Raw genomic sequence first — 25000 nt, 5'->3', positions numbered from 1 at the left:
TATATATATATATATATATACTTTGCTGGTTTTTGTGTTTCTCTAGAGAACCCAATCCAACACACCAATGAAGACCTGAACTTCTTTTGGAATCTTAGATGTGAGATAAACTTTTATCTTATTGAATGTGACTTCAGACAACATGTGGGTTTTACCTGACAAGATGATCCCTAGGAATTCTACTGTTGTTACCAGCCCATACAACTTTCAGGGTGTCATGGATCATCTACTCACCTACAGGTGTGTGATTAGAGAATCTAGACTGTCCTGTAACAGAGAAACGTCTTTAGCAGTTAACATGGTGTCATCAATGTAATAAAGCCAGTGAACAATTGTGGAGAAAGAAAACAGAGTCAGGTTCCTAGCACCAATACCAAGTCTCTGGTATGTTTGGGACTGCTTTCACTGTTTTTACCTGAAGTTGGAATTTTCCCACAGAGTATTCATCTCTACAATATTAATTTCTAAGAAGGGTCTTAAAATCTCTGTGTTAATCAGTGTGGTTGGTTTGTCTTTGGCCAGTGTATTGTGATCGCTACATGAGGACTCTAGTTCTCCTACAGTGCTCTGAGTTGAAGGTTTCCATGACCTCTCTATCCTTAGCCCCTAGGGACTGGCTGGGTCTACTCAGAGGTCGGGGACACTTCCTCTTGGAGAACAGTAGGAGCCACAAGTCTGTATTCTTCCAGTTTCAGATTTTTTCAAAGTTGTTATCTCTTTTGTTTGCCATCTTAGCAACCACTAAATCCACCCATATCTGCACTTAGATTACTAGCAAAGGGTTTAAATCCAGGAGTTTTCAGTCTTTTCCTTAAAAAAAAAAAAAAAAACTCTTTTTCCACAGCTTACACCCCTTTCTCCCTAGTCCTTTCAGTTTTGCCTCTGTTGGCTGCTCCACACTGCAAGCTGTGTAGGCACTGCTGGAGTATGGAGTCACCTGTAAGATACATGCTTTCATTTCTACAACAAAGAACTTACTGTCTGCCCCATTGTGGTTGGATTCAAGCTCCTTTTTGCTGACTTTGGACACAGACACCAATATGGTGCTACTCCATGAGCAAGGAGAAGGTAGGGAGGGAGAGAGCAGGGAAAATGAAAAGGATGAGCAGGTGGCTTCCCTACATGCTACATGCACTGGACTTTGCCTGGTCTAGCCAACTCCTTTAGAAGCTCACTCTCCCTCCCCTTGTGACCTGAGCGAGAGGGTGGGGTTGGGGTAAACCTGCCAAGCACAAGTCTAGGCTTCAGCTTACAGCAGCATCAGCAGAAGCTGGTAGGCAGGCAGCTGGGCTTCCTCAGTCATGTTCCATACTCCAGCAATCCAATCATCCTCCTCCACCTCCATTTCTGAAAAACTACATTTTCACCCTGTTCATGACTATTCAGAACATCAGATGTGGCCCTATACACAACTGTCTTTCTTCCTTTTCTAACGGTAACTCCTCTTACAGTACTCTTATGCACTTTCACAGCTACCTAGGCATCAGTGGCCAGCAAAACCACACAGAGTGGTAACCACTTTTCTGGCCACCACCACAGTCCCTTAGTCTATTTTACACACTTTTGAAGGCACTTGCTTTCTCACAACCCCACTGTGCTGCTTGGCATTCTAGGGAGTCCACGTATGTACATGGCAGTCTACACAAACCTGGGATTTCTCCCTGTAAATGCACATGGATCAAACCATCCCTCATGGAAGTTGTGGGTCCCAGGGATTTTCCTTGACAGATACCTCTCCCTTATCAGCCATGTCTCAGGTCTCCTGAGTAGCTTGTCAATTGCCTGGACATGAACTATAAATTTGTCTCCAAATATGGACAAAGCTGAGAGACTGAAGAAAAAGGTTGGCTGCTCCAGGATTGTGATATAGGAGTTGATTGAGGGCTTACTTACAAAATGTGGTCCTGGGCAGCCATAGGGCAGACTCAAGTTTCTGTGGTCAAGGCATAGGAGGAAGGCATCTTTGCAGCCCTGACAAACAAAAGTGGCTCAATGTGAGGGCCCTGGATCTCCAAGGTCACCCCAGCAAATGTTACATTAGAGTTATTTAGCAAACAAAAGTGAGCTAGCAGCAAGCAAGAATACAGATATATTCTGCCTCACAAAAGCCTATTCTATAGACATTATCGGTCCAGTGACCCCCTTCTTGGTAGTTACATCTGTTGCAGAACTTATGACTAAAATGTGATTCAAGAAACTGACCAAGGACATAACACTGCAATGACAATTCAACAGTCATATACAATGGAGAAGCTGGCTAAGATTGGCTTCACAAGTTATGCCCAACTATCAATGTTATCAGTAGCCTTCTGAAGGAAGTATATGTGCCCTCAAGTGTCATGGCAGTTGATGAAAGCATGGTGCCATTCAAGGGCCTTTCATCAATAAGACAACATATGACAGTGAACCCTAAGTGCAGGTACAAAGTTTGGTGCTTGGTTGACTCATATAGTGGCTTTGTAATTCAACTTGATACCTATTCTGGAAAACAGGAGTGTAGTCAGTGACTCATCTTTCCTGTTAGTAAGAGTATTGTACTTGAACACAGTCACTCATGTAACCAGTCTCATAGGCCCATTACCATTGATATTTTTCTTCCTATCACTTGATGAAACATATTAATAGAAGGGGGATTCAATGCTGCAGGTACAGTGCAAGCCAATAGAAAGGTACTACCAGAAATGATGTAAAGGAAAATAAATTACAGTGCAGATAATTTTTATTTTGTATGAAAGGATGTGTGCTGGCAGTAAAGTGGCAGAACAATAAGTACATGACTGTTTTGTCAACATTCTACAATCTAAAGGACATTACTGGTGTCAAAGGAAAGAACATAGATGGTTCTTTCTCAGTAATCCCTTGTCAAAGGGCAGTTGCAGAATACAATATAATTATGAAAGGAGTGAACCCCTTTGACTAGAGGTGAAAAAAGTATGAAGTTGGAAGGTGCTCACTCAAATGGTGGCATTTGATTGCTGTACTTCATCACTGACTTTGGCATTGTAAGCAATTTTACAATGTGGAACTGTAACAATGGAGACAGATGTGAACAACTTTCCTTCAGGCTACCTCTCATTAGGCAGTTTACTGTGGGCTGGGAAATCAAAAGAAGAGGAAGATCCTCATATCTTGTGAAGAACCAGTCAGGATTAAGCAGGAAACCAAATGACATATGGGTCAAACAGATTAGAAAACATTTACCTGTCAAGAGATCTAGTAGGAGATGCAGAGAATGTAGTAGTAAAAAGGAGACTTGAACAATTATGTGCAGCCAGTGCAGGGTGCCTTTATGTGTTACCCCATGCTCCCAAAAGTTTCACACAATAAACTAAAATTGCTAAGATACAGTGATTTTTTCCATGCTTCATCCCACTTCTCCCACCACCAGAGTCCAGTGGGACATATGCAACCCAAATAACATATATTAATATCCATCATATCTAAAAAGAAATTAAAACCACCTAATGATTCAGCAAGAAGCTGTGGTGGCCTAGTGCCTAAGACATTGGACTGCTAACCAGAAAGACTGGAGGTTCAAACCCACCAACCAATCATCGGAAGGAAGATTGGGCAATCTACGTCTGTAGAGATACCTCCTCAGAAACCCAAGGAGTAGTTGCTATGGGTTGGATTTGACCTGATGGCAGTGAGTTTGGTTTTTTGGTTTTAATGATTCAGCATGTATTCCATTAACAAAAACCATTATATCCACAGAATCTTTCAAATAGAAAATAATTTGGTCATGAAAGTGTTAAGGAGTTAGACTTTTATTCCAGAAGTATTGTGGAGCCACTGAATAGTTTGAAGTGAGAAAATCATATGATAAAATTTCAATTTAGACAAATTATAGTAGCTCTTGTATGGACACTGGTTTGAATCATTTAAATATTCAATAAGTGCCTTCTTATGCTAAAGAATCTTCTGAGGATTGGTATACAACAGAGAAGGCAAGCACTAAACCTGTCCTCTTAGAGCTCACATTCAAGTGAATGTGACAGACATTGTATTTTTTAAAAATGCTATGTACTGTGTTGTTATTATTAGGTGTCATTGATTTTGACTTACAATTACCCTATATGACAGAGTAGAAGAGCCCTATTGGGTTTTCTTAGATGTAATCTTCAAGGAAGCAGATTGTCTAGTCTTTCTCTAACAGAGCTGCTGGGTAGGTTTGAACTGTCAAACTTTTAATTAGTAGCTAAGCACTTAACTGTTGCACCACCAGGGCTCCTTATATGTACTTTAAGACAAGTTAATATCAGTGATAAGACAAAAAAGGAAAAGGATTATGGAAGAGAGAAAGTCCAGAGAAAGGTAAAATGCAAGTTATTGTAGAGTTTTGAAGAAAAAAATGACATGATCATCTTAGGTTTCAAAATGAATCCTTGTTCTGTATCTTGATTGTGGTGGTAGTTATACATATCTGAATGTTGTTGTTGTTGTTGTTGTTGTTTGCCCGACTCATAGCGACCCCTCCTTGGGTTTCCGAGGCAGTATCACTACGGAAGTAGGAATGTCCAACCTTCCTTCCGAACATATCTGAATATATGTGATTAAATAACATACAACTACACATACATGCTATATCAATGTTTGTGCCCCAACTATGATATTGTACTACAGTCCTCTAAGATGTAGTCATCAGAGGGATGTGGGTGATGGGTATACAGACATCTCTTACAGTGGTTACAATTTCCTGTAAATCTATTAAAAAAAAAAAAAAAAAACAGCTCACTGCTGTCAAGTCGAATTCAACTCATAGTGACCTCTCCTTGGGTTTCCAAGGCGGTATCTCTACCAAGGTAGATTGCCCAATCTTCCTTCTGAGGAGTGGCTGGTGGGTTTGAACTGGTTAGCAGTCAAATGCCTTAGGCACTACGCCACTAGAGCTCCCATAAATCTGTAATTATTTAAAATAAAATGTTAAACAATGAACTTTTGGCTGAAAGACATAAAATTGGAAGCAGGGAGGTCAATTAACAGGCATTACAATAATTCAGATGAGATACAATAGTGACTTAAAAGAGTACGGTATTTTAGCAAAAATTCTTAGGCTGGGTTATCTAGAGAAGCAAAAAGTTAATCTATATTTGTTTATATTTATAGAGAGATTGTCTCAAGGAAATGGCTCACATAGTTATGGAGGCTGCTAAGTCCCAATTTCATAGGTCAGTTTTCAAGTTGGAGGCGTCTTCTGATTCATATAGCTGCAGGAATGATGAACCCAAGATTGGTAGGTCGTATAGCAAGCTGCTGTCTCACAGGCTGCGGAGGCTGACAAATCCAAGATCAGCAGGTAAGACAGTAAACTGCTGGCTCGCAGGCTGCAGAGGGTGATGAATCCATAGACTGGCAGGCAATAAGGCAGGCTGCTAGGTCAAATCTCAAGAACCATAGGTCTGATGATGACAAACTGGATACAAGATCCAGAGTGAGCAAAAAGTGAAACAGCTTTGCCAGAACAACCATATATATTCGATGAAGGCCACATCCTTGAGGAAACTCCCTTCCAACTGATTGGCTGCTCAATGCAGATCTCATCATGAATGTGATTACATTATGTCATATAATAAAATTGAGAATGATTGAATCATTATATAACTGCCAAGCTATATCATAATTGCCAAAACACTGAGAATTATGGCCTAATCAATTAACACACAACCTTAACCATCACAAAAGTTAAGAACTGATCAGACTATGCTATAATTTGAAGATATGGGAGATAAGACTAGAAAAGACAAAAGGACTTTGGCAAGGGATAATGAGCAATGGTAATGCATTTCACTGAGATAAGAGGTGGAAATACAATTGTAAAAGGAGGATAAACAAGATTTCTCTTTTGAAAATATTAATTTGCATACTAGATATCCAAAGGAATACTAGAGATATGCAGATATATGCTTGAAGTTGAAGTGAGATACCAGGACAAAAAATATAAATGTGGAAGTCATCTATAGATAATATATTTAAGGTGAAGAAACTAGAAGATAAAACAAAGAATAGAGAAAGAAAAAAAGGTCTGGTAACTGAATGCTGCATCTATTTAAATTCCAGTTGAAACTGGATAAGAGGAGAGAGGAAGATAGCAAGTGTGGTAGGGAATAAATATTAGGATCATATTGGTTATCAAATGAATAAAATATTGCACAAAGGAGACAGTGATCAAATGTGACCAATACTGCTGAAAGTGAGGTCTAGGTGAGTACTGGCAAGTGACCATTGTCTTTGAAAACGTGGAGGGAAGTGATGACTGTGACATGAGCAGTTTCTGCAGAACTAAAGGAAGAAAATTGACTGGGGTAGATTCAAGAGAAAATGAAAGGAAGGAGCTCAATGGTAGTGAACACTCATTTGAGGGGCTCTACTGTAGAGCGGAGCAGAGAAATCAGTATATAGCTTGCTGGGTTTCCTTGGGCAAAGGTCAAGATGGAGAGATAATAAGTGTATTTTCTAGGAGACATGGAAAATATCTGATGTAGCAGAGGGAGACAACAATGCACAATCAAAATAAGTGAGAGGATGAGATTTATAACCTACGTGAAGGAGGAGGCCATGAATAGGAGTAACAACATTTCTTCTCTTCTAAGGATGACTCACACAGTGATCTAAAAAGGGGATAACTATACTTCAAACTAAGAACAAAGTCTTAGTTTGAAGACTTTGAGAAGTAGGTGAATTTAAGCTGGTGATTTGATGTAGCAAATACTAGAGTCACAAAAAGTAGTTTCTGACTAGATGAGGGGAGTGTATTGTTGTTGTATAGAGTTAGAGAAATTTGTTAATGAATGGATATAAAGAGAAAGTAAATAATAGAAAAGACTTGCATATTTTTTGGGGGGGAATATTTCAATAAATAAGAATGTCATTCATTGGAAATATTATTTTGAAGAGATACAGATTTAAGGGATGGAGGCAAAAAATTCTTCACAAGTGAGACAGAGGGGAATTACCGAAATAATAGAATTTTAGAAACTTGATAAAAAAAAAAAAAGTACGCTCTACTGTAAAACAGAAAAGACTGAAACTGTTAAATGGATCTCAACTCAATTTTTTTTTATTGTTGTTGTTAGATGTCGTAGTCTTTTCTGACTCATAGAGATGCTTTGTACAACAGTACATTACACTGCCTAATTCTGCTCCATCCTCACATGGTTTAAGAAAGCATGGGTTTGCTATGCTTAACCCCATTGTTGCAGCCTCTGTGTCAATATAGCTTGTTGATGTTATTGCTCTTTTTCACTGACTCTCTACTTTATCAAATGTGATGTTCTTCTCCAGGGACTGGGCCCTTCTGGATAACTTGCCCAAAATATGTGAAATGAAGTTTCACCATTTTTGCCTCTTAGGAGAATTCTAGCTGTACTTCATCTAATTCAATGTAGGTGTTGACAATTCTTCTTGCAGAAAATGATCACAATAAAAAAAATCAAGATATTTAACTTTATTTGAAGTTTTTAGCACCAGACCAAAAACCAAACTCACTGCCATCAAGTCAATACTGACTCATGGTGATACCCGTTGAGTTTCCGAGGTGGTAAATCTTTAGAAAGTAGATTGCTTCATCTTCCTTCCATGGAGTGGCTGGTGGGTTTGAACTGCCAACCTAACATTGTTGTAGTTATGTGCCATCAAGTCATATCCAACTTAGGCACAACAGAATGAAATACCGCCCAGTCCTGTGCCAGCCTCACAATTCCTTCTATACCTGAGCCTATCTCTGCAGCCACTGTGCCAATCCATCTTGTTCAGGGCCTTCTCCTTTTCATTGACCTTCCACTTTACCAAGTGTGACATCCTTCTTCAGAGAATGGCCTCTCACAATATGACCAAAGGAGGTAAGAAGAAGTCTGGCCATTCTTGCTTCCAAGGAGCATTCCGGCTGCACTTCCTCCAGGACAGATTTGTTAGTTATTTTAGCAGTTCACAGTACTTCCAGCATTCTTCACCAATACCATGGCTAAAAAGTGTCGACCCGTCTTCAATCTTCCTCATTTACTGTCCAGCTCTCACAAGCATATGAGATGGTTGAAAATACCATAGCTTGGGTTAGGCACTTATGGTTAGCAGTCAAATGCATTAGGCACTGTGCCACCAGAGTGCCTTCATTTTTAGCACAAGGTCAAGAGGTTTCAATTTTAGATTTAATATTTTTGAGTTTATATGACTTGTGAGTTTAATTTGCATGAATAAATAGCATTTGAATTTGAATTTTAGAATTGGATAATGGAGAAGGACATATACTCGAATTTGGGCATCTCTATTTTGGTGTTACATTATTAAAATATCTTGTTAAATAGATTCTGTAGTGGTTGGAGCTCTGGTAGCATAGTGCCTAAGGCACTTGACTGCTAACCAGAAGGCTGGTGGTTCAAACCCACCAGCCACTCCTCGGAAGGAAGGTTGGGCAATCCTACTTCCGTAGTGATACTGCCTCGGAAACCCAAGGAGGGGTCGCTATGAGTCGGGGCTGACTTGACGGCAAATAACAACAACAACAACAGCAGTGGTTGGACATACTTTTGAAGGGAGATAGATATAGAGTGAATTATCATCTTTGGATACAGAAATATTTAATTAATTCTGAGTTCTGACTCATTTCAGGGCTTTTATTGGAGAAAATTAAAGAGATGAACAAAAGTTCTAGAACATATCCTGATAAACTGCTCATCTCCTTAGTCTGGTTTATCAAGGAGTTAATAATTATACATAAATTATTATAAGAGCAGATATCTGATATAATGTTAGAGAGGGATTTATTTTTCTCCATTTCTGTTATTCTTTCTTTGTTTTCTCTTTTTGTTTTTTTTTTTCAATTGGGTGGAGTTCCTTGCTTTTCTATGCATTTCATTCACTCCTTTCCATGAATGGAGGAGTGATTAATGTGATTAGTAAGATAAAAGAAAGAGAGATTAGGAATGTGCAGTCCATCCCTTTTCTCTCTTCTGACCATATACAGTCTGGTCTATCCATTCATGACAGGACAGGCTCATAATCAAGAAGCCCTGAGATTTTGAAGACCTATTTATAACTGGGTGAAAAATTATGATTAATTCTCAGGATTGATAGTATATAACCAACTGCTCAGAGATATAATTCAGATTTTCCAATGGCAAATACATCAATAATAAAGTTGCTCTTTGAGTCTTTATAGCTTTACTTTTCCTTGGTTATTTTGTAATTATTTAGGAAGCAGGTGTGGAGAGGGTCTGCTATTAATTGGATTTCCTCAAGACCCTTCCATTTGCAGAAAAAAAATTATTATAAAACTTTGTTGGAAAGCTTCTGATAGACATATAGGATGATAATGTGATTGAACACATTTTTTCATAAGAAATAGAATACAGAGTTATATTTCAACCTTGCATACAAAGTGAATTTGCAGAAATGAAACTGAATATTTACCTTATTATGTTTTTGTTTTGTATTTTGTCTTTACCTCAGTGTCATAGGTGAACCATTTAATATTGAATGAACATTTAGAGTCCAATGGATCACATACACAATTATTTAGCATGTGCATGCTATGTAGTAATTTGTTTTAATTACTCTTAAAATGTATTATTTTGTAATAAAAAGAATTATTGATATCAGTAAAGTAATTAAATTCCTACAAGTAAGAGCACAAGAAAATACATTATTAAACTTCAAGAAAAAGGAGACTGAGCTCTGTTGTTGTTATGTGCCCTCAAGTCAGACCTGACTCATAGCTACCCCTCCTTGGGTTTCCAAGGCAGTATCATATTATGGAAGTAGATTGCCCCATCTTCCTCCTAAGGAGTGGCTGATGGGTTTGAACTGCCAGCCTTCTGATTAGCAGTCAAGTGCCTTAGGCAACAGAATTAAAGAGGTAGAGTAAACCTAACTCCTTTGGATTCAAAAAACATATAACTTGCAGACCTAAATTAGTTTGTAAGTCCAAAACAGCCTCACTAAACTTCTGACAACTTCCGCCTTCTTTACCAACAGCCAACTTTCTGGGTGAATGATGTACAGATGGCATATAGAATTTTCATTTTAAAAAGGAAATTAGAATAGATTTAGCCTATTTTAACTTTGATGACTTGGTCAGAATGATGGCATTCCCTCCAGCAGAACAAGGTAGAAGAGATGGTACCCTTTATTTTATATGCTCCCCAGAAAGAGAGAACTGGACTTTGTAGTTCCACTAATATTTTATAAATCTGTTTTCTGAGAATACTCATGAAGATATATAATTTTTAAGTTGATAGTATTTCACTGATGGAAAGTCCATTGTTGTTGCTGTTAAGTGCTGTTGTCTCCAACTTGTAGTGATCTTATGTACAGCAGAATGAAACACTGCCCAGTCCTGTGCCAGCCTCATGATCCTGACTGTACCCAAGCCTATCACTGAAGCCACTGTGTCAATCCATCTTGTTGAAGCCCTTCCCCTCTTTTGTTGACCCTCCACCTTAACAAGCATGAGATCCTACTTCAGAGAATGGTCCCTTCTCATATCATGACCAAAGGAGGTGAGACAAAGTCTGGCCATCCTCACATCTAAAGAGCATTCCAGCTGCATTTCTTCCAAGACAGATTTGTTAGCTCTTTTAGCAGTCCACGATACCCTCAGCATTCTTGGCCAACACCACGACTCAAAAGCATCAACTCTTCTTCATTCTTCCTTATTCATTGTCTAGCTCTTACATGCATATGGGGCGATTGAAAATACCATGGCTTGGGTTAAGCACATCTTAGTCTTCAAGGAGATATCTTTCCTCTTTAGCATTGAAAGAGGTCTTTTGCAACACACTTTCCCTTTGCAATACGTCTTTTGATGTCTTGAGTGCTGCTTCCATTGGCATTGATTGTAGAACCAAGTAATATGAAATCTTTGACAACTTCAACCTTTTCTCCATTTGTCATGATGACACTTATTGGTCCAGTTGTGAAGATTTGTGTTTTCTTTATATTGAAGTGTAATCTATACTTTGGACTCTAGTTTTTAATCTTCATAATAAGTGGTCCAAGTCATCCTCACTTTCAGCAAGCAAAGTTGTGTCATCTGCTGTCTCAGGTTCTTAATGAGCCTTCCTCCAATCCTGAGGCCATTCTCTTCTTCATATAATTCAGCTCCTTGGATTATTTGCTCAGTGTACACATTGAATCAGTATGGTGAAAGGATGCAACCCTGACACACTCCCTTCCTGATTTTAAACTATGCGGTATCACCTCATTCTGTTTGAATGACAGCTGTCTGGTCTATGTACAGGTTCCTCATGAGTACAATTAAGTGTTCTGGAATTCCCATTCTTCTCAATGTTATCTGTAATTTGTTATAATGACATTAGAAAAAAAAAATTATTTTCCCATTTCATAACTACAAAAGAAATAAAAAAAGAAAGAAAAATTCAGAGAGAAGAAAAGAAAGGAAAACGTAATTTTTATTGTTGTTTTATATCTTATTACTTTTCAAAAATGTTTAGTATGGTATTACCATTTTTAAGTTGGTAGTGTTTCTCCATCATTTATTCACTTTGAGATTTACCATAATTAGGCAAAGAAGTTTTTCCACATCAATTTGCTTTCAGATGCATGTTTGAAGGAGAGTTACTAAAGTGAAGATTCAGAGAGTAGACACAAAGCCAGAATTGTTGATCTCTGGTCGAAAGCACCACCTCCTGGGTTGTGAAAAAAAAAAAAAAAAAACCTGCTGCTTTTAGCATCTCTGACCATATTGGGGTCTGTAGAGGAAATTGAAATCAGGGGGAAGGTCTAATGCACAAGTAATTCTGTTTCAAGAAGCAAATGTTTCTTATGTTAGGATTGTATTTATCAATAAACAAATTTGAAAAAAGAAACTTAGTACATTATCAAAAGAATACTCTCCAGTATCCTGCCTCAAAAATCAAGTCAACACTGTTAATACCTAAATCTATATAGAAATTAAAATACAAAGCACCGAGTAAAATAGCTTGGAAAATTCACAGACCATTCTGTCAATAAATGTAATACAATTTCTAAGATGACAGGAACATTAACAGTGTATGTCCTAGCTAGTTAGCATTTTATTCTAATGCCACAAAATTTGAGTCTTTTATAAATTGAGAAATGAGTAAAAAATGATTTTTGCAGAAGTATCTTGAAAATGTTGAAAAAAAAATTGCAAATTTCTGTGACTCATGAAAGCTTCTCTTTTCACAACATTTTTGATATCAGAGGGCTCCAAAGCCTTACAAAATTTTATCTGATAAGTTAAGGTGAAGCACAAATTTATTTGAGTATGAACATTTGAGGGTGCAACTTGGATCTGGAGTTTACAAGCATGATTTGAGGATGTTAAGTATAACCTAAAATATTATGAACATATTTTTCCTTAGGGACAATTATAAAATTTTATTTAAAATTAAGAAATTACTATTAGCAAATTTATCATTTATAAATAGAGACACTGTTCCTTTATCTAGTCAGTAGACTGTGAAACTCTTAAAGAGGAGATGTCAGCATTACTGAGCTATCGGAAAAAAAAAACAAAAACTTAAACTCACTTCCATTGAGTTGATGTCCACTCATAGTGACCCCTCCTTGGGTTTCCAAGCCAGTATCCCTACAGAAGTAGATTCCCTACTCTTTCTTCCAAAGAGTGGCTGGTGGGTTAGAACCACCAGCCACCTGGTTAGCAGTCAAGTGCCTTAGGCACTATGCTACCACAGCTTCTACTCAGAAATAGGCTGTTCATTAAAATGTGTGGGTCCTTGCACAGATAGCAGTAATACAAAATAACTGCAATCCTTACAGAAACAACAGGAGACAGACAGAAAGTAATCCCTCACAGACAGCCAGACACTGTGGGAGAGAGATTCAATGGGTCTACAGACTCAGGACCATACTATTGGTCAGACTCAATTGGCACAACAAAACACACTAAAGTCTCGTTTCTCATCCTGCATTGGTGAGTATTGACTGGGATCTTAAAAGCTTTCAAGCAGCCAAGATGCAGCTAATGGTTTCCTATTATCAGAAGAGAAGAAGAATGCAAAATAACAAGGGCATTTGGAAGCAATCAGCCTTAGGACACGATGACTCTTGAGACCAAAAGAGCTAGATGGTGCCTGGCTACCAATGTCAATCACCCAGGAAAGGATCACATCTGGAGATCCTGGGTAGAGTGGGAGGAAAAATGTGGAACAAAATCCAAAAGCTCAATAATGACCAGAATTACTGGTCACATGGAGTCTGGTGAGACCCCCAATACTATGATCCTGGGATACATTCTGGGTCTGGAATAAAGCTCACTCCCAGGTCTGGCTCTCAGCCCAATAGTAAACAAGATATACATGCAGACCACTCAACCCAGGGTGACATACCCACATAAAAATTTAAAAAAAAAAGTGTGGGTCCTAACATTCACTAAACTCTGTCTTTGAAAACGTAGGGATCACTGTGCAATATTATATTACCAGAAATTTGTGATCTCTTAATTCAGCTTCTTTTCTTTGGGATTCTAATAGCTGAGTCTTCTCTTTTCTATTCATGTATGCTGTTGTTGTCATGTGCTGTCGAGTTGGACCCAACTCATAGTGACCTCTCCTTGGGTTTCCAAGGTAGTATCACTACAAAAGTAGATTGCCCCAACTTCCTTCCAAGGAGTGGTCCCTGTAAAAATTGCAGACTAGAACATCCTATGGTGTAGTTCTGCTCTGTCACATGGGGTTTCTATAAATCAAAACGAACTCAATAGGATCTAACAATAGCATGGTTACTGAAGTCAGAGAAAACCCTTAAAAAAATACAAAAATCTCTTAATTCCTTTTTTTTCACCTCCATTTGTATAAAATGTCTCCCTGTAGTTTAGACAACTTCCACATAAAGCCAAGCGAACACCTCTGAGAAAGGTCCTGTGGTTTTTCTATTTATCACTCTCAATTCACTTTTTCCTCTACAAGGAAAGTCATTCATTATTCATTCATTCTCATACATACCATTCAGGATCCCACCAATAAGTTAGGCATTATTTGAAAACCAAATCCTACCAATGATTTAAGTACTGTTGGAAAACCAAATCCTCCAAAAAAAAAAAAAAAAAACTCTTCAAGTTACTACTCTCTGCTTTCTGAAACACACTTCTCCTTAATGATGTAATAATACTCTTAGTTTTCTGAATCTCTTTAGCCAGGTCTTCCTCCTAAACTGACTTCTAAATATGAGATTTCTTCAAAATTTGGTCTGTGGGACTGCTTGTGGCAAACAATATACTCCCTGAATGATCTCATCCATTCTCAGGATTTTTAATAGTATTTCTGTATCAACAATCAGCAAATATGTATTTCCATATTGTTTCACTCTTATGAGTTCTAGACATATTTAAATATACAGCAGTATAAGAGATATCTATAAATTTCTATTACGGGAGGCCTTCCAGACTAAATGTTCTATCTGTCCCACAACCCCACATCCTTCCAGCCACCTCTTCCCATTTTCCTCGGTCTTTCCCAACCTGTCTACTGCAATCAATGGCAATACCTCCAAGGCAGAGAGAAAGCCCAAGCATCACCATATAAACCATCTTCTCCTACTTCACAGCAAGCCATCACCAAATCCTCATTAATTCTACATCTAAAATGTTCAAATTCAATTACTCTTCTACACATCCACTCTCCTTTTTTCAAATCCAAATCCTCAGAGTGAAAGCTCAATACTTTTCTGAATCGATTAATATATAACTGAATGAAATGAGTGGATGGATTATTTTCCTATTCACGCCAATGGTTTTCTCCCTTCTAAGCATTCTGATGGTGTAGTGCCTAAGGCATTTCACTGCTAACCAGAAGGCGGGCTGTTCAAACCCATCAGCCACTCCTCAGAAGGAATATTTAGGCAACCTACTTCCTTATAGTGATACCCCTAGGAAACGCAAGGAGGAGTCGCTATGAGTCCGATTCGACTCCACGGCAGTGTGTGCGTGTGCGTGTGCGTGTACGCGTCTCTTATAACATTAGTTGCCTTAAAGATCGCTTTCTTTCTTTCTTATTTCTCCTTACCAATTTTCATATTTTTTGAGAATTTAATTCAACATACCCAACATCTAACTTCTATTTTAAGCAAGTAATTTTCAATATTTATTTTATTGAAATGGACCCCAAACAGAGGTTGTAACCTGACCTTTTTGCTGAAAGTATAAAATAATTTAACCCCAGCTATTGTCCTGACTTTTGTCATAAATGTTCTCTCGTTTTTCTTTTTAGTTTCATCAATTATTAATACATCTCTAAGCAATGTAATTTAGTTTTCCCTATTGTGATCTATGTATAATTGGAATTATACTGTGTGTATTTCTTTTTAATTTAATTCACTCTACATTATATTGGAGATTTATTGATTTTGTTTTGTGTAGCAGTATGTAATTCATTTCCATTTGTATATAAAATTCCATTAAAATAGAATAAATGCCACAACATCTTTAGCAATGCTCCCATTTGTGACCTCTTAGGTTATTTCTACTTTCAACAGTTTTAAACAATGCTACCATAAATATTCTGACAAAGGCTTCCTTAGATATAAGAGTTTCTCTAGGTTGTAGGACATGTACAACTTAAGCCTTATTAAATGAGAACAAATTTTTTTTCCAACTTACATTATTTCCAGCAATGAAGATAGAAGAGTTCTTCATTGTTGATGATGCTTAGTGTTACCATTTTCTAATATTTTTGTCAATCAGATATATGTGTACTATTATATCTTTGTGATTTTAGTTGGTATTTCCATGGTTATTAATGATTAATAGTATTTTATAAATTTTTCTGGTCATTTGGCTATTTTCTTTTGTAAAGTGTCTATAGAGCTCTCTTAGCTATTTTGGGGGGGTGGGTATCTGAATTTTTCTTATTGGTTTTATATTTTCTGAAATTTTCTTCTTTTTCAGTGCTATGAAAATTACCCTTTTGATTTTCTCTTTAGTTTCTAAACATGTCTTCTGTTAACAGAAGCTTTTAAGTATTTCAATACTTTGTTTGTCTTGCTTCAGAAACCATCCTGTACTTAAAGTAAAGGATATATTCTTCTATAACATTCTCATGGTTGTCGAGTTGGATCAGACTCATAGCGACCCCTCTTTGGGTTTCTAAGGCGGTATTACTATGGAAGTAGATTGCCCAAACTTCCTTCCAAGGAGTGGCTGGTGGGTTTGAATCACCAGCCTTTTGGTTAGCAGTCAAATGCCTTAGGCACTATGCCACCAGAGCTCCCATAAAACATATAGAATGCAAAATTCCATATAATTTTTAAAAATCTTCATGACTTTTTGTTTAAATGGATATTTCTATCTGATTTTAATTTATTTTTCTGTATAGAATGACATGTGGTATCATATTATCCCAGACATTTATTTAAAGGTTTGCCCATTCATTACTTAGTAACAACACTCCTGTCACATGCCTAATGTGAGATGGAAAATATTTGCCTAACTTAAGCAAGGCTTGTGAGAGAGAGAGTTTAATTAGCAACATTATTATTATTTTCTCATTAATAGCAACTAAAATAACTTATTAAAAAAAATAAAGTGAAATTTTTGTATAGATGGATGTTAGGAAGCCCTTTTAATAAACAAGAAACAATGAAGTATTTATTTAGCTTCTGGATAGCCAGAAAAGAGGTAGTGATGTGTTATCAGAAGATGAATGAATGACAATTTAGAAGACCACATTCTTCACACATCTTCCCATCAATTAAAATAATAAGGAAATCATTTAACTTCATTGATCTTCAAGTTCTTTCTATACAAAATATTCATAGTACTACCAGTCCTATCTGCCTCAGAGTTTGAGAATTAAATGAGACAAGGATGTATTAGAAAATTCTCAAAGTAAAATACTTTGTTACTAATAATATATAATATTTATAATGGCAGCTACCATTTATTGGGGAACTGTTGTGTACCACACACTGTGCTAAGCATGTTCCATATAATATTCCTTTCAATCTTCAGCAATGTACAGGGTATGCCTTGATCATTATTTTATAAAAGAGGCATATAAAGGTGGATAGCCTGATCAAAATTACCCAAGAGACCTCGATCAGAACCCCTGGCATACCCAGCCACTCCTCAGAAGCCAGACTAGGCAGTATACTTCTGTAGAGATACCCCAAGGAGGGGTCGCTATGTGTCAGGACTGACTCAATGGCAGTGAGTTTGGTTTTGGTTTTATACTTGGATTCATAATTTATATTCCTATCACTTAATGCTAGTACAAAGCATCTTTAATTATGGCACACTACAACAACAATAATATGTAGAACATAACCTATTTAAAGATATTTTGAATAACATACAATTTACATGACTTCATTATGTGAGTATTCTGTCAATTTCTGGAGCCTTGTTTTCCCCAATGCCTTCAGCCCAGCTTAGAGTTCTTCATTTACCCCATTGGTTCTTGATCATATACTATTTCTTAAAATGCTTGAACACTAACCAGTTCTTTTTCATACAGTAGTTCAATATATTCTGTCCATCTTCTCTTGATGATACCTGCATCATTCAATTCTTTGCCCATACAATCCTTCAATATTGCAGTTTGAGGCTTGAATTTTTTTCTCCAATTCTTTCAGCTTGAGAAATGGCAAGTGTATTCTTTCCTTCTTATATTCTAACTCCAGGTCTTTGAACATTTCCTTATATTACTTGACTTTGTCTTCCTAAGTTGCCTTAGAAATCTGTTCAGCTCCTTCACTTACTCATGTCTTCCCTTCACTTAAGCTACTCTATGTTTAAAAGCAAGTCTCAATCTCTTCTAATATAAATTTTTGTCTTTTCTTTCTTTCCTGTTTTTTTAATGGCCATCAAAGATGCATCCTTTCACTTTTTATATGTGCATTGGGGTTATGTCCTTTCACCATGCTTATTTAATCTGCATGCTAAGCAAATAATACAAGATGCTGGACTCTATGAAGAACATGGCATCAGGATTGGAAGAAGACTTATTAACAATCTGCAGTATGCATATGACATAGCCTTGCTTGCTGAAAGTGAAGAGTACTTAAAGTACATACTGATGAAGATCAAAGACTACAGCCTTCACTGGAGATTATACTTCAACATAAAGACAATAAAAATCCTCACAACTGGATCAATATGCAACATATTGAAAATGTACTGCATTGGAAAAATGTGCTGCAAAAGACCTCTTTATTGTGTTACAAAGCAAAAATATCACTTTGAGGACTAATGATCTGGGTTAGGAATTTTGTATTTTCGATGGTCTTATATGCATGCAAAATAAGGATAGTGGATAATCAAGACTGAAGAAAAATTGATACACTTGAATTATGGTGTTGAAAAAGAATGTTGAATATATCATGGACTTCCAGAAGGAAAAAAAAAAAGAACCTATCTTAGAAGTACCACCAGAATGCTCCTTAGAAGTGAGCATCACAAGATTTCATTTCATGTATTTTGGACATGTCATCGAAAGGAAGGTTGGGCAATCCTACTTCTATAGTGATACTGCCTCGGAAACCCAAGGAGGGGTCGCTATGAGTCGGGTCCGACTCGACGGCAAACAACAACAACAACAACATCAGAATGGACTAGTACTGAGAGAAGGAAATCATACTTGGTAAAGTAGAAGGCTAGGGAAAAAGAGAAAGATCCTCAACGAGATGCATTGCCACAGTTGCTTCAAAAACATGCTCAAATATGGCAACAGTTGTGAGGATGGTGCATGACCAAGAGTTATTTCCTTCTATTGTAACTATGGTCACTGTTGGTTGAAACCAAGTCGATGGCACCTAATAACAACATTATATGAATTTTGCTTCAGAATTAAAATCACACCAATTGTTCTGTATCCTCAGATCTTTACACTTATGAATCCTCAATCAAGGTTATAATATTGTTTTCTTTATTATTAATTTATAAATTCATTAATTAATTCAAAAAGAATTTATTTTTTTACATATACAGTAAAATTTTTGAGAGCCAGAACTTGATGAGACTGCCATGTTGTTCTTTATCTCACAAATTTTCTTCCTTTGACAAGGTAGTCTTTCTTACCAGTTTTCTATCACTCCATTAATGATACATGATTGAATTTTCCTTCTCTGACAGGTTTTTCTGCCTTATACAGTTTCTGGCTTTCACAAGTATTTGTGTGCATGTGTGTTGAGTTAAGTGCTGTCAGGTCGGCTACAACTCATAGTGATCCCATGTACAACAGAACAAAACACTGGATGGTCCTATACCTTCCTCACAATCCTTGATATGCTTGAGCCTATCATTGTAACAACTATGCTAACCCATTTTATTGAGGATCTTCTCCTTCTTGGCTGACCCTCTACTTTACCAAGCAGGATATCCTTCTGCAGGGAATAGTCCCTATATTTAACATATGTATAAGGAGTTCTGGAGGTGCAACAGTTAAGACATTCATCTGCTAACCAAAAGTTCAGTGGTTCGAACCCACCAACTCTTTCATGGGAGAAAGATGAGACAATCTGGTTCTATAATGATTTATAGCCTTGGAAACCTATGGGGAAGATCTACTTTGACTTATAAAATCACTATGAGTCAGGATCATATATTATTATATAATATGTATTATATTATACATGTTGTTGTTGTTGTTATGTGCCGTCGAGTCGGCACAGACTCATAGCGACCCCTCCTTGGGTTTCCGAGGCAGTATCACTACGGAAGTAGGATTGCCCAACCTTCCTTCCGAGGAGTGGCTGGTGGGCTTGAACTGCCAGCTGTCTGGTTAGCAGGCAAGTGTCTTAGCCACTATGCTACCAGAGCTCCTATATTATACATGCTTAATGTTTAATATATTCATGTATATAAAGAAACTTAAAATTATGTTTTCTTCCTTAAGACTCATGTCTATTTTCATGGATGTATTTTCATGCAATTCAACATGAAAATAAAATACCCATATTGTTTTTGTTGTTGTTAGGTGCCATCAAGTTGGTAGTACTAGTCATCTTTAAAATTTTGTCTCAGCTAAAATGGATATCTAATTATAAAAACAAAGTTGCATGTGCTATCTGTAATATTATTTTCGTGAAACATATAAATCTTATATTTTATACTAAACACACTTTTTAGATATACATTCTGCAAATTTTATAACTTAGTATATTATTCTAAAACTGGTAAGAATACTTGTTAAGTAATATGACTGCTATATGAATCTCTGTGGGTTAAATGTAAAACCAACTAAGGGATGTCTAAAATTTACAGTTGATTCTATATGGGTTTCTCTCTTTTCAAACTGAACCAAGACATCTACAAACAGGGTAAGAATCTCATGAGGGAACACTTATTTTCTTTCTTTCTTACTTTAAGGCATCACATAAACTCTTCCCTGATGCTTGGAATGGATAGTGGTTATATTTCATTTTTTTTAATGTTCAGGAGCGGCCAGCAGCAAAACATTTTGTTCTGTGCATTTTAAACAATTCCTGACATCTCAAGTAACTACTAGAAGAATACAATTGAATAGAACCCCAGATGAGAGAAATTGAGCCAAAATGAAGCATATAAGCACTGTGGAGCACTCTTTTCTTCTTTTCCCTAAGTCAAGTTAGAAGAAATAATTCAGGCCCAGAAAAGACTATTATCAGGAGATCAATGGTGTCAGTTCCTATTTGTGTCCCAAAAGTAGGGAATATGTACACTTACCAAAAAGGAATGAAAAAAAGACTAAAAGCAAGGTAGAAATTGAAAATGTGTGGCTCAGTCTGAGATAAATTGGAGTTGCACTTGATTCAAGCAAGAGCTAGCATCATGCTGTAATAGCATGAAACAGGATATTGCTTGTTTAAATAATGAAAGTGCTTCTAACAAGATTGCCGTTTCCACGGTGCTAACATTCCAATTTGCTTATTTTCTAAGTCACATATCTTATTAAATCTGTAGTAATTATTACTAAAGATAGTGTATACAAATCATCAGCTCATTTGTTCCTCAGATCAGCCCACTAACATCAAGTGTTAGCTTCCCATCCTGATTGATGGCTAATGCCAGGAGAATTTCCCTGAGCATAATTAACCATTATTTCCTTCTGAATAATAATATATTTGCCAGACATTAAACTTACAAATTTTAATACTGTGTTGCAAAATCTCAGTATCTGGAACCATAATATGCATATAAATAAATTTACTAACTAATATATCTTCCAAAAAATGAGCTATTTTGATTAGTCAACAGGAGCTCTGGTAGCACAGTGCCTAAGGCATCTGACTGCTAACCAGAAAGTTGGGGTTCAAACTTACCAGACACACTGTGAAAGCAAGACTGGGCAACCTACTTCCATAAAGGTTCACCACCTTGGAAACTGAATGGGGATCACTATGAGTCAGAATTGACTCAATGGAAGTGGTTTTTCTTTTGGATTGATTAGTCAGGATCAGTAGGCTATCTTAATTAGTTGAGCTGCATAAATTGACTACAGTCTGTTTGAATGGTCTAGAAAGACACTGATCATATTTATGTTGAGCTAGTTTATTGACATATACAGTTGAGTTAGTGGACAGCTACTAAGGTAGTTTAAATTGTGATCCACTCACTTATGGTTACCGCAATGATAATAAAATGTGTTTTGATATTGTTGAATTTCTAGAACATATCAGATAGTTATAGTGTGTATGCAATATATATATACATATACATATATATGCATTACATGCATACACATACTATACTTTTTTATATTTATAACAATCTTTTGAAGTAGTTATTATGATCAGTATTTTATGAATGAAAGACTAATAAATGATAACACACTGCATAATCCCATAATCCTAGTAATAATTAAATAAGTGGGTTGATGTTTTGCCTACAACACTAGAAATCAATAGACCATAAGCTACAGAACTTCATTTGAACTAAAAAATATAAAATTATAAATTATATATATATATATATATATATATGATCAATAAATTAATTGAGGATAAGCAATAACTTTCCAGTAATAATCAGTAGTGCACATTTTAAAAATAGCTACCTCTTTAAGTGGTCATGTAGCAAAGATGGTGGATCTTTTGGAGAAAAAGGATTAGTGGAAATTTTTGGTACCAGACAAACAGTTTGGAACCAACTGGAAGTAGCTTCTGAAGGTGATCAGAAAAGATGTATTTGAGACAAATACACTTCAAGTCCCAAAGATTTTGAAAGTGTGTGTGTGCGATTTAAGGGGAGAAGAGAAGAGTCTTATGAGTAACATGAATAAACAAGTAAGCAAGGAGGATTTTTGTTAAAGACCCAGAAGGACAATTGTAGCCATTAGTCTATGGATAGTAAATTAAACAATGGGATCAAGAGAGTGAAACTAAAAGGGGGCTCTGTAATGTTGATGCATTCTCCTTGGCACTTTTGGATTTCCTTAGGTGACCAGAAAATCAAACAACAACAAAATAATAATAATAATAATAATAATAATAAAGACCTAGCTTTTTGTGTATTTACTATTCTTGGGTTAGCTTTATTCACCTCTTGGCTTGGCTTGATATGATCAAGGGAGAAATGTGATAATCATTATATGCATGCTATCTCACATCTACTACATCATCTTAATGTTCATAATGAGGAAAACTTCCCTTTTATTGTCATAGAATTGTATGTTTGACTGCAAGATGGTCTACTGAAGGAAGAAATTACTGTAAGGTCTTTGTTTTTTATGTGGGACAATGGAAAAAAGAGAAGTAAGAAACAGTTGGCTCTTCCACTAAAAACAGTAAAAATGTATCTGTGGGATTTTTTTAAGCCATTTAAATTGAGCACAATCAAACACAAAAGTAAAGTGATACAAAGTTGTGGGTACTAAGTATTCATTAGAGTTTTTAATTTTCATATTCATAAAGCACAAATCCTCAACATTTCATTTTTATGAAAGATAATAAGTTGCCTTGGTGGAAGCTACAAAAAAACAATGAAAAAACAATCCTCTAGTTGAGTCATTCACACCAGCATTGAAAAGATATGTAAATTAACAGATTTTAATTAAAATAATCTTTGATATCACGTGCATATACAAAGTAGATAATTAAACAATCATCATTGAGCTGGATTTTTTTTAACTTTTTACAAGTGTATAATTTATTGAAAACAATTATAATAATTGACTATGCAACCTACCTTTAATCAATATGTTTCCATCCCTGTTTCCTTATCTTTCCCATCCCTGGCAACCACTGAAATTTTTTTTCTTTATACATTTGCCTTTCTTTGTTTTTTGTATATAAGTGAATTCACACAATGTTGTCATTTTGTGGTTGATTATTTCAATCAGTATAATGTCTTCCAGCTCCATCCATATTGTAGAATTTCTCAAGACTTGATTTCTCCTATTGGTATTGGTTGAGTAGTACTCCACTGATATGTTGGATTTTTTAATGCCCTAATTGGTTTGAGATATCCAGATAATTGGGACAAACATAACAATTTTATTTATTATAAAGTATAGAACTTTGAGTGGTTGTGCTAATGATGTTGAAATGTATACCTTAAAATTTAGATGGAATATACTGGACATGTTTTTTTTTTTTTGGATAGAAATAACTGCAGATCACATTATTAGAATTTTACAAGACCGAAGACTTATTCATTGCAAATACCTTTTTTTGACAATGTAAATGACAGCTAAACACATGGACTTTGTCAGATGGAGTACATAGGAAACAGATCAACTACATTTGTGGAAAGAGGTGATGGAGAAGCTCAATATCTTCAGTCAAAACAAGATCAGGAGCTAATTGGACCATCAACTATTCATACAAAAGTTCAAGTTGAAGTTGAAGACAGTTAAAACAGGTCCACGAGAGCCAAAACATGTCCTTGATTATATCCCTTCTGAATTTAGAGACCATCTGTTCTGGTTACCTACTACCACTCTGACAAAAATATATACCACAGATGGAATGGCGTTAACAAACAGGAATTTATTCTTACAATCTGGAGGCTTTAAGTTCATGTTCAAAGTGACAAGCTCTAGGGGCTGGGTGAAAACCCCTCAGCCTTGGGCTTCAGCTCTGCCTCCAGCTCCCAGTTGATTGAAGCTAGAGAATTTTTTTACTCAAACAGCTGCTGGCTGCTGAGGCTGCCAAGCCCAAGGTTGACAAGTAAAAAGGCACAGTCCCAATGTTACCAAACCACACAGCAGGTCATTAACTTCAGTCCATTGTAAGTCCCAAGGTTGGCAGAGCATAGCAGGCTGCTGAGCGATGACACGGTTACATGCAGGGTCCAAGCATGCCATAGGCTAGAGGCCATTCCCAAGCCTTCTGCTTATATACAGGAAGCATACCACATCCCAAAGGCAGCTACTCAGCTGCTTGTGGTAGATCTCACCATGGAGTTAATTACCAGTTTCATCATGGAGAATAACTACTACCAGCTGCCCAGCCACTCAACCAGGCCCAGCCAAGTTGACACACAAACATAACTACTACACCATCTAAAGAATGGATTTGTTGTATTGAACACCAGTTACTGAAAACCAGAGGAACGGTGGGATGACATCAAGAACATCATCTGTGAAGAAAGCAAAAGGTCATTAAAAAGGCAGGAAAGGAAGAATAGACCAAAATGGATGTCAGAAGAGACTCTGAAACTTGCCCTTGAATGGAGAGTCATTAAAGCAAATGGAAGAATCAGAAGAAAAAAGAGCTGAACAGAACATTTCAAAGAACAGCTTGAGAAGACAAAGTCAATTATTATAATGAAATATGCAAAGACCTGGAGTTAGAAAACCAAAAGGGAAGAACATGCTCAGCATTTCACAAGCTGAAAGAATTGAGGAAAAAATTCAAGCCTTGAGTTGCAACATTGAAAGATTCTATGGGCAACAATTTTAATGATGCAGGAAACATCAAAAGAAGATGAAAGGAATACACAGAGTCACTGTATCAAAAAGTATTGGTCAATGTTTGTCCATTTTGGGAGGTGGCATATGATCAAGAACCAATGATACTGAAGGAAGAAGTTGAAGCTTAACTGTAGGACTTGCCAAAGACAAATGCTTTAGGAATTGATGAAATG

This window comes from Orycteropus afer, unplaced genomic scaffold, assembly GCF_000298275.1.
Source record: "Orycteropus afer afer isolate SDZICR_OR568_19922 unplaced genomic scaffold, OryAfe1.0 scaffold00047, whole genome shotgun sequence".
Lineage (NCBI taxonomy): Eukaryota > Metazoa > Chordata > Mammalia > Tubulidentata > Orycteropodidae > Orycteropus > Orycteropus afer.
This window is presented reverse-complemented; position numbering follows the sequence as displayed.